The sequence below is a fragment of the Tachypleus tridentatus genome, chromosome 7 (assembly GCF_004210375.1).
Source record: "Tachypleus tridentatus isolate NWPU-2018 chromosome 7, ASM421037v1, whole genome shotgun sequence".
Taxonomy (NCBI): Eukaryota; Metazoa; Arthropoda; class Merostomata; order Xiphosura; family Limulidae; genus Tachypleus; species Tachypleus tridentatus.
In genome coordinates this window covers 117232941-117241552 of record NC_134831.1, presented here as the reverse complement: position 1 = coordinate 117241552, position 8612 = coordinate 117232941, and the positions used below count along the sequence as shown (strand labels likewise).

Here is an 8612-nt window from a genome sequence, read left to right as displayed (position 1 = left end):
TCGACCAAGTCTGTATAGCGTTACAGGAAGAGGAAATAACAAAATATTGTTTTACAGAAACAAAATGTTTGATATTTATTTCGGAGATTTTAGAGATTATGCAAATGAAATTTGAAAATCTTAAGATGAAGAAAAGTATTTCTAGCCTTAAGATGACAATCACTTTGTGTTTGGAGAAGTCAGTATTCTGACTCCACGTATTCATATTCAAATAAATATTTAGTAAAACTGCTTTATTAGAAAATCTGATTTTTGGTCTACAAAAGACTTACAATGTTTACTAAAAGTTTGCCAACTTTTGTGAATCTACACAAAACATATTATAGTATAGAAACTGGGGGTTACTTTGTTGTTGGTCACGTTACCCAACTTATAATGAGAAAAGAGCTAAACAAAATACAATAAACCGTTTAAAAAACAATAGCCACTAATCACCCTGGTAGTAACGTTTGTATTATTCTCTGTTGAATTTTGACAAGTTTTCATTTTAAATAAGAGAAACAGAACATATCTTTAACAATAAAATTTAGATATACTCACATCTGCCTCATAATTGTATTATTTGGAATTTCTTCCAGCCAGTCCCTATCTCTTTCTCCATCCCTGAATCTATCTCGATCTCTGTCCCTACCACGGTTTCTATCTCTAGTTTGCTCTAAATCACGACGCCCCCTGTTCCTCCCTTTTATATTGTCATGGTTTCCTCTGTGTCCAAAGTTATTGTAGCTACTACTACCTCTTCTGTCTGAATAACCATGTTCACCTTCACAACTGAGGTCACCATCTCTGTAACTTCCCTCCATGCCACAGGTTTCAAAGAAACCTTGGACAGCAGGCTTGTGAGAAAAAAACATACAATCAGGATTACTTCTCATTTTGGAATATATAGTTATTTTACCTAAAAACTTTATACTGAAAAACATCAAACAGTTTTTTCTGGCAAATTAAAATTCAGTTTTTTAACATAAAGACCCGTCTATATACTTGTGTTGAATATACAAAAAATGTTTTAACTTCAGATTTGCAGTAACTTAATATAAATTTTACTGTATTTTCCTCAGAAGGCATTTTTATATCTTTGGCATGAGTTATGTTCTTAAATATTGAGTTATTGCATAAGATTCTTTGTCCTGAAAAAGAAAAATCAACTCTCTGAAAGCATTCAAGTTTTGGGTCTCATTTGAAAACATTACACAAGTTTGATATCTGTTCTTACCTCATTATAAATGGTTAGCTTATCCACCTGATCTCTATCAAATTGTTCTCGATTTCTGTTACGGTTCTGCCTTCAATTTCTATAAAATTGAATAACAACACAACACAATTTTAAATGCCATTTTTGTGTGTATAAATTGGAATATAATTTTATATGAATATAATTACTGGTAATTAATATGCATGTTTATATATACTTACAAGAGCAGCAAATTAATGATAAAAACAAGCAGATTAAAAGTGACAAAATAATACTGTATATCATTCTCAAAACTGTTAAAATTAACCATCTTTACTAACCTTTCCCTATGCTTCTGTCTTTTCAAATCACTAGGACTTTCAAAATTTCCACCGAATTCTGAATTAGTCTCACCAAAACTGTCATGGAGTACACCATCACCAGAGTACCCTGTGCCTGGATGGTAGTTCATAGTTTTAACTGAACAAAGAAACCAAAATAAGCAAAATGGAAATTCCACTCCAGTCTTAAAGCTGAAAAATTAAAATAAAGATTTAAGACCATTTAATTTTAAAATCACCGAACTCTAATAACCCATTCCTAAGTTAAGAGATTTTATCTGTACAAACTGATCAATCATATGTAAGAAACTTAGTGTGTGCTAATTTCTGTAATTACTAGTTTCTTCAAAGTTCTCAAGTATAAGCACTCTAACAAGCACTTTTTAAAATTCCATTTGGTACAGAATTTTTGAAAAGAGTTTTGACTGGGCTTTAATGACTGAGTTTTTAAACACTACTAGAGTTTTTATTAATACAAGTTTGCTTGATTAAGTGAATCTAACAAGTGGGGTTAAGGATAAAACATCCAAGGTCAAGTTCAACACCTGATTATTTCCAGGTTTGAGCAAACAAAAGTCTCATTGTTTCTGTAGCGAGTTCAGTTTCAGAAGTCACTCACTGCCTAAACTGTTGAAGATATAAGAAAGACTGTGATTAAAAACCAGAAACTTCTTTAGGTGTACAACTAATTTAAGTTTTGAATAATCCATTAGTTATCCACTGTCTTGCCAGTGTTACTTGCAACCATTTAATTTCAACTCTACATCAATGACCTACAACAAAAAATGATCACATGCTTATAACTGAAACAGAACATGTCAAAAAAAGATTTTTTTTCTTGAACACTTTCAAAATTCAACAAAACTATATACCTAAAAACTAACATTATTACTGCAAATTAAAAGTCACAAAGAGGCAACACCTGAGATAAATGTATAATATACAAGTATTCAGCTTTATAATTAGTTTTAGGGTTCATATTCAAACTTTCCAAAAGAGGTTATGTCTACTGACAAGTAGTGATACAGTATGAATGCAGTATTTCAGTAAGAAAATAACACACAATTGTAGATTTTATTTAGTAAATTAAAAGGAAAATAGAAAGAGCACTGGCATGATAAAACAAGATAAAAATTTAACAGGTTAGGAAACAACTATTTATTTACAGAAAAAACAAACATCTCATTGTATTACATGAACAGAATGATTAACTGGCAAAAATGTAAAGAAATAAAAATTCAAAACTATCACAAGCATTTCTACATTTTAAATTCTGTAAGAGTGATACAGTAAACACATTTAAAAAGAGACACAAAAAGAGAACATATAACATGTTCAGAAATACAAGTGTGATTAATGAATTTAAGTTATTATTTAGCATAATATTTCTCTGTATGGACAGCAGGACTTGTTCCAAAAGTTGTGTCTCACATACGTTAGTGCCTGGAGGAGGTTTTAAACTTGTAATTTCTCAGAGTGAGAAATTACAAGTTTATACTACAATGTTATGTTATAAATTTCCACTAAATAAAACTACAAAAAACTTTTAACTAATTTAAATCAATACTACACCATATGAACACAACGGCTAATATATTTTCGTATTCCATAGCCCAAGCCTCACATTAAAAAAACACCTTCACATTTGAATAGCAATAGCAACGAGTATTGTTGCTTACACAATCTCCTATCCTTCTAACCATTCTTATTTCAAAACCACACTTTCTCTTTGTTTCCCATCACTAATACATCACATAGTGTTTCCAGTCACATTCTCAGAAATCCATATTTCATCTCCTGTACAATTACCACATAACTGATCAACAAAATAACAATGGTCATTTGTCAGTTATTCCCCATAAGGAAAGCATACTTTCCAAGAGCACTGGGTTGTAAAATCTATTTTACAAGTGAAAGAAAATTGTGAATAGCCACCAACTGAGGGCAATATTTGAAGACATTAGAAAACTAAGTTCTTATAGTACTATGGATTTTTGAATGATATTTGGTTTTATTGTTTTTATCTTTAGAAATTAAAGTTGAATAACAAAAAAATACCGAGATTTAGTAACACTCGGGATTAAAATGGTAGGTATAAGCTTTTAATTTATATTTTAGCATTGTAACATGTAGTATAACATTAAATTAGGCATAGTATGCATAATGGTTCTGTAGGTTTAGTTATAATTCAAGTGGCAGTGAGATTGTAAGACAAATTAATTGCATTGTTTTATTTAATAAAGTCTAAAAACTAGTTAATTGTCAAAATTAGGCTTACGGTGTTAACAACAGTTTACTGGTATTTAATAATACAATTGAGTGTTTATTTTAATTCTCCAAATAATACAATAGTTGAAACTAGTTTAGGGGTTAAGCATTCCCAGTTTGTTAGATGCAATGAACCGGGATTTATGTGGGAACTCTGGATGACTATGTACTTTTAAAGAAGCTAGTAGTAAGGATGTTGACTTTATATATAAAGTTTGCAGGTTGGATGAAAAGTTGGAGATTATCCTAACTAAAACTGAAGAAACAGATAAACAGAAATACAAACTGTTAGAAATGACAACAGGACTTCAAGAGAATATTAAATTATTACATGTATGAGAGACATCAGTTGAGATTAACAGACATTCAGGAAGTTAGGGTAGCATTAGGGTTAAAAGTAGTGAACTGTAAAAATCATATTCTGTCGAGCAACAGATTTCAGCCCTTGGATTATATAGATAGGGAACTACTGTAGGGGGGAAGCAAAAGGAATAGGGAAGGAAATTGATTATGAACTTAAATAGGTTATAGTTATATATGATTCATTAACATGACAAGTAGAAGAAAGTCTGTAGGGTAAATAGGGAGAAAAGAGATAATACTACTCTGTGGAACAGGTGAAAGGCATAAGTGACAGAACGAGAGATATAGTGAAGTACAATGGTAATTATGCAATTTTTAGGGTTAACTATACAGGGAAGAATAACTTAGAGAAGCTAATTAATAAGTATAAGAGGTTGATAAAAGCATTTAAAGGTAAAGGCCATAAATTAATTATGTCAAGAATTAGATGTGGAGATGAAATTTTGAATAGGTCATTAAGGCTAAATGCTAGGTTAAAATTAATATATAAGTAATGAGCAGGTCAGCTGATTGGACTTGTGGGATCAGTTCAATGAGAGGAGGGAATGTTTAGAAATGGATGGTTCACATTTAAGCAGGAAGAGTCTGATATGTTTGCAAGGGCTATTAACTCAGCTACAAGGGAAGTTTTAAACTAGGACTAGATAGTGGTAAGAGCAAAAATAAACTGAATGAAATGAAACCGAGATGCAGAAAGTTTGGCAAAGGAGATCAGTATAAAAGTGGTTACAGTAATAGGCTTAATTCTTACTACTGTAATGTTATAAGAAATAAAACAGATGCCTTTAGAGTAATGGTAAAAATAGAAGATGTTAATACAATGGGAATAATTGAAACATAGTTAAATGTAGATGATTTTGATGACAAAAAGTTTTGTGAAATACAAGGTTATAGGTTATTTAATAAGGAGGAAGTAGCAGAAAGAGGGATCAGTAGTGGCTCTATATGTAAAGTATGAGTTAAATCCCATTGAAGATAAGAGCAAGGAGATTGAATCCATTTGGGATTTTGTTATTGGATGTCAAGAGGAAAAGCTCTTAGTAAAATTTGTTACAGACCACCAGATGAACTGATAAAATCAATGAGAATCTTTACAGTGAATTTAAGATTTAAGCTGTTAACAAACTCATAATTATGGATGATTTTAATTTCAGGCATTTTGGTTTGTTTGGAATCAAGTAAAAAGCCACACATTTCACAATCTGTGCTCTGCCCACCACAGGTATCAAAACCCAGTTTTTAGCAGTATGAGTCTGCAGTCATACACTGCTGTGCCACTGGGGATCCATTTCAGACACTGAATGAGAAATACTAGTGAAACCATGAGGTGGTAGAAAGGTTTCTGGAAACTGTTCATGATAGGTTTATTTATCAATTAGTCAAGAAAGTTACTTGAAATAATACTATTTTAAATTTATTGTTAACTTTTATTATATAAATGGTTGATGGGGTGGAAATTGTAGAACATCAAGGTACAAGTAATCATTGTTCTATTAAGTTTGATGTTTTGTTGCATACAGAAATTAGAAATAATGATATTTTTATTCCAAATTTCAAAAAAGCAATTTCTGAAAGGATGTAACAAAATATATCCAAGCTGAGTTATTTGGGGACACTGCACAAATAAAATTTTTCTTTTAAAATTTTTCAGTATTCAAAAACGAATATAACTTGTACAGAAAGAAAAGTGTAGCAGCTGCACGTGACAAACCAGATTGACTTACAAAGGGTATAAAAGATAAAATTAGAGAAAAGCATCACAAACATAAGAAATTTAAATTGGTTAGTATTATAGAAGATTTAGAAAAGTACAGAAGATCAAGAAATTTGATCACACAGGAAATAATAATATCCAAAAGGATGTATGAAAATGATCTGGCTGAAAACATAAAGTTAAAAGTAAGGAATTTACTTTTAAGTACATTAGAGGTAAACTAAACATTAGGATGGAGATGAGACCCCTGAGGGATGGCAAAGGAAGGTTTGTATCTGATGATTATGAAATAACTAGTCACTAAATTCTACTGTTTCTTCGGTTGTTACTAATGAAAAAGAAACTTGAGCAGTTTTTCAACATCTCTAGCAACTGATGTTAACAAAGTTGAACAAGACAACTGAGCTTGTTAAAATGAAGCTAGGCAGTTTAAAGAATGATAAGGGCTCCTTAGCCAGATAATATTTCCAAAATAGTTTTAAAGGAGGTCGAGGATTGGATATGTGAGCCACTAGCCACAACTTTTTGTAAATCCTTGAATAGTGGACAAGTACCAATGCATTGGAAACTAACTTTTGTCACTTCTGTCTTTAATGGAGTTGAATGAAGTTGTCCCAGTTATCACCCGACTATTAAGTCTTATATCAGTTGTGGGAAAAATTATGGAATGTCTGATAAAAGATAGTTAGCAAAATCATTTATCAATGTTTGGAATATTATCAGATAGTCAACATGGTATCACTACAAGAAAATCTTGCCTTACAAATCTTTTGACATGCTTTGAAAAGGTAACTGCATATGTGGATGAGAGTAAGGGTGTAGTTTTGTATTTCTGAATTGTCAGAAAGCAGTTGACAAGATAACACATAAACGGCTTGCAGAGAACTTATCTCTATTGATGCGTGGGATGAGTGAACTAATTTGACAAAAGAGTGGCTTCATGAAAGAAAGCAGAGGATTGTTATAAATGGAGTTCATTAAAACTGAATTAATAACACAAGTGGGGTACTTCAGGGCTCAGTTTTAGGGTCACTGCCCTTTTTGGTTTACATTAATGAAATAGATGAAGGAATGATCAATAAACTACTTACATCTGTTGATGATACCAAGACCTTGGGTATTGCTGTCTGCAAAGAGGATACTGCTGATTTACAAAATTATTTAAATCATTTGGTGAGTTGGGCAAATCAATGGCAAAGAGGTTTTAGTTATGATAAATGATATTGCATGATGGTTATCATAATTTGTATTTTAAGAATAATTTGGATGCGAATAATCTTAATAGTGTCATGAAAGAAAAATATCTTGGAGCACTAGTTGATCAGTCATTAAAGACACACAAGCAGTGTGCTATTTGTATATCAGATGTGATTTTACATTGTATCTAAAGAAATATTGAATACAAGTTTAAAGAGGTTATAATTTCATTGTACAGATCACTGGTTAAGCCACATTTGGAGTATTGTGTTTAGTCTTGGGCTCCTTATCTTAAGAAAGACATTGAATTGTTGGAAAAGGTTCATAATAGTTTTAGTTTGACTTAGAGAGGATGGAACACCAGAGATGGACCAACAGGTCTCTTGTTGCCCCTGAACATTATGTTATGTTTATTTTGTTACAATTATTCAGAAACTTGAAAAAAGAATTAAAAAAAAGCACTATAAAAAAAGAAACCTTACTGCTGTTTTTCCTTTCTAGTTTAAAGTTCACTTAAGAACTTATAGTACAAATCTGTTAAATATTCACTATAAAATCAAAATTTGAAAAAAAAATCACATTTGTCTCCAAATCAGCATATTTAGCTCTAAACTTTTGATCTGTTAATTTAAGTATTATATTTTAAAATAAGGTAAAATTTTACCCTTAAATTAAAATCACATTACTGCCACTACCATTTAACCTAAAACTACTTAAAAATAAAAGTTGGATGAGTTAATCAGACCAGCCTAAATACAACCTCATAAATCTTTACAATTAAATTAGATTAAAAACTTGCAATTAATAAATATACTGTGCAGTTAGCACATCTGTCAGCAATATTACGATTTACAGTTCAGCAAAACATATGCACAAAAATGTCATTATTGCTACTTGAAGTAGTAATGACTACAGTAACACACTTAAACCTATGGTTATATAACTGCAAACCAGATTCAAAGACATTCTTATAATACGCATAATAATTACACAGCCTTAACTGGCAATCGGTCTTAGAAATTAAAGCTACTATCAGTATCATTTATCCTGTACTCAGGCTTCGTATATACTTAAATTTCTAACTTTTTACAAATTTCAACATTTATATGTATATGTAACTCGATTACCTTAAAGTGAAATTTCTGGGTTTTTTTCCAAAATTAAGCTGTAGCTTTAATATTTTTAATACAGGTATCCTAATTCTGTGTTTGTTTTCCTACATTACACTACACGTAAACTATGTCAAAACGACAGCGTCTGGTATAACTCGTAAATATTTCTTTTCCATTAACTTCTAAATTCAATACACATCGATATTAGTCAACAATACAAAGAAGTTTATGCCTCGTGCAAAATATATAATCTACGATTTTATTATTTAATTTCAACGAAAGCAATAAATTTAACTAATTGTTTAAACATCTTAAAACAACGGTTTGTTCGTTTGTTAATAAGCACAGAGATACACAAAGGGCTATCCGTGCTCTGACCACGAGTATCAAAATTTGGTTTCTATTGGTATATAGGCTCGGCATGGCCTAACGCGTAAAGGCGC

The 8612-nt window shown here is 31.1% G+C and overlaps 1 long non-coding RNA gene across 6 annotated transcripts; it reads right to left on the bottom strand.

The window, feature by feature from the left end:
* Window positions 1-8: 8 nt before the first annotated feature.
* LOC143256463 (uncharacterized) lies at window positions 9-8348 on the bottom strand. 6 transcript variants are annotated; one of them, XR_013031370.1, is made up of 6 exons: window positions 8185-8348; window positions 6952-6987; window positions 2061-2142; window positions 1516-1654; window positions 1217-1295; window positions 9-836 (listed from the first exon to the last, which is right to left on the bottom strand). It is a non-coding gene; the product is annotated as an uncharacterized LOC143256463 (long non-coding RNA). The 6 variants fall into 6 exon arrangements; XR_013031372.1 differs by lacking the exon at window positions 2061-2142; XR_013031369.1 differs by lacking the exon at window positions 6952-6987.
* Window positions 8349-8612: the final 264 nt, after the last annotated feature.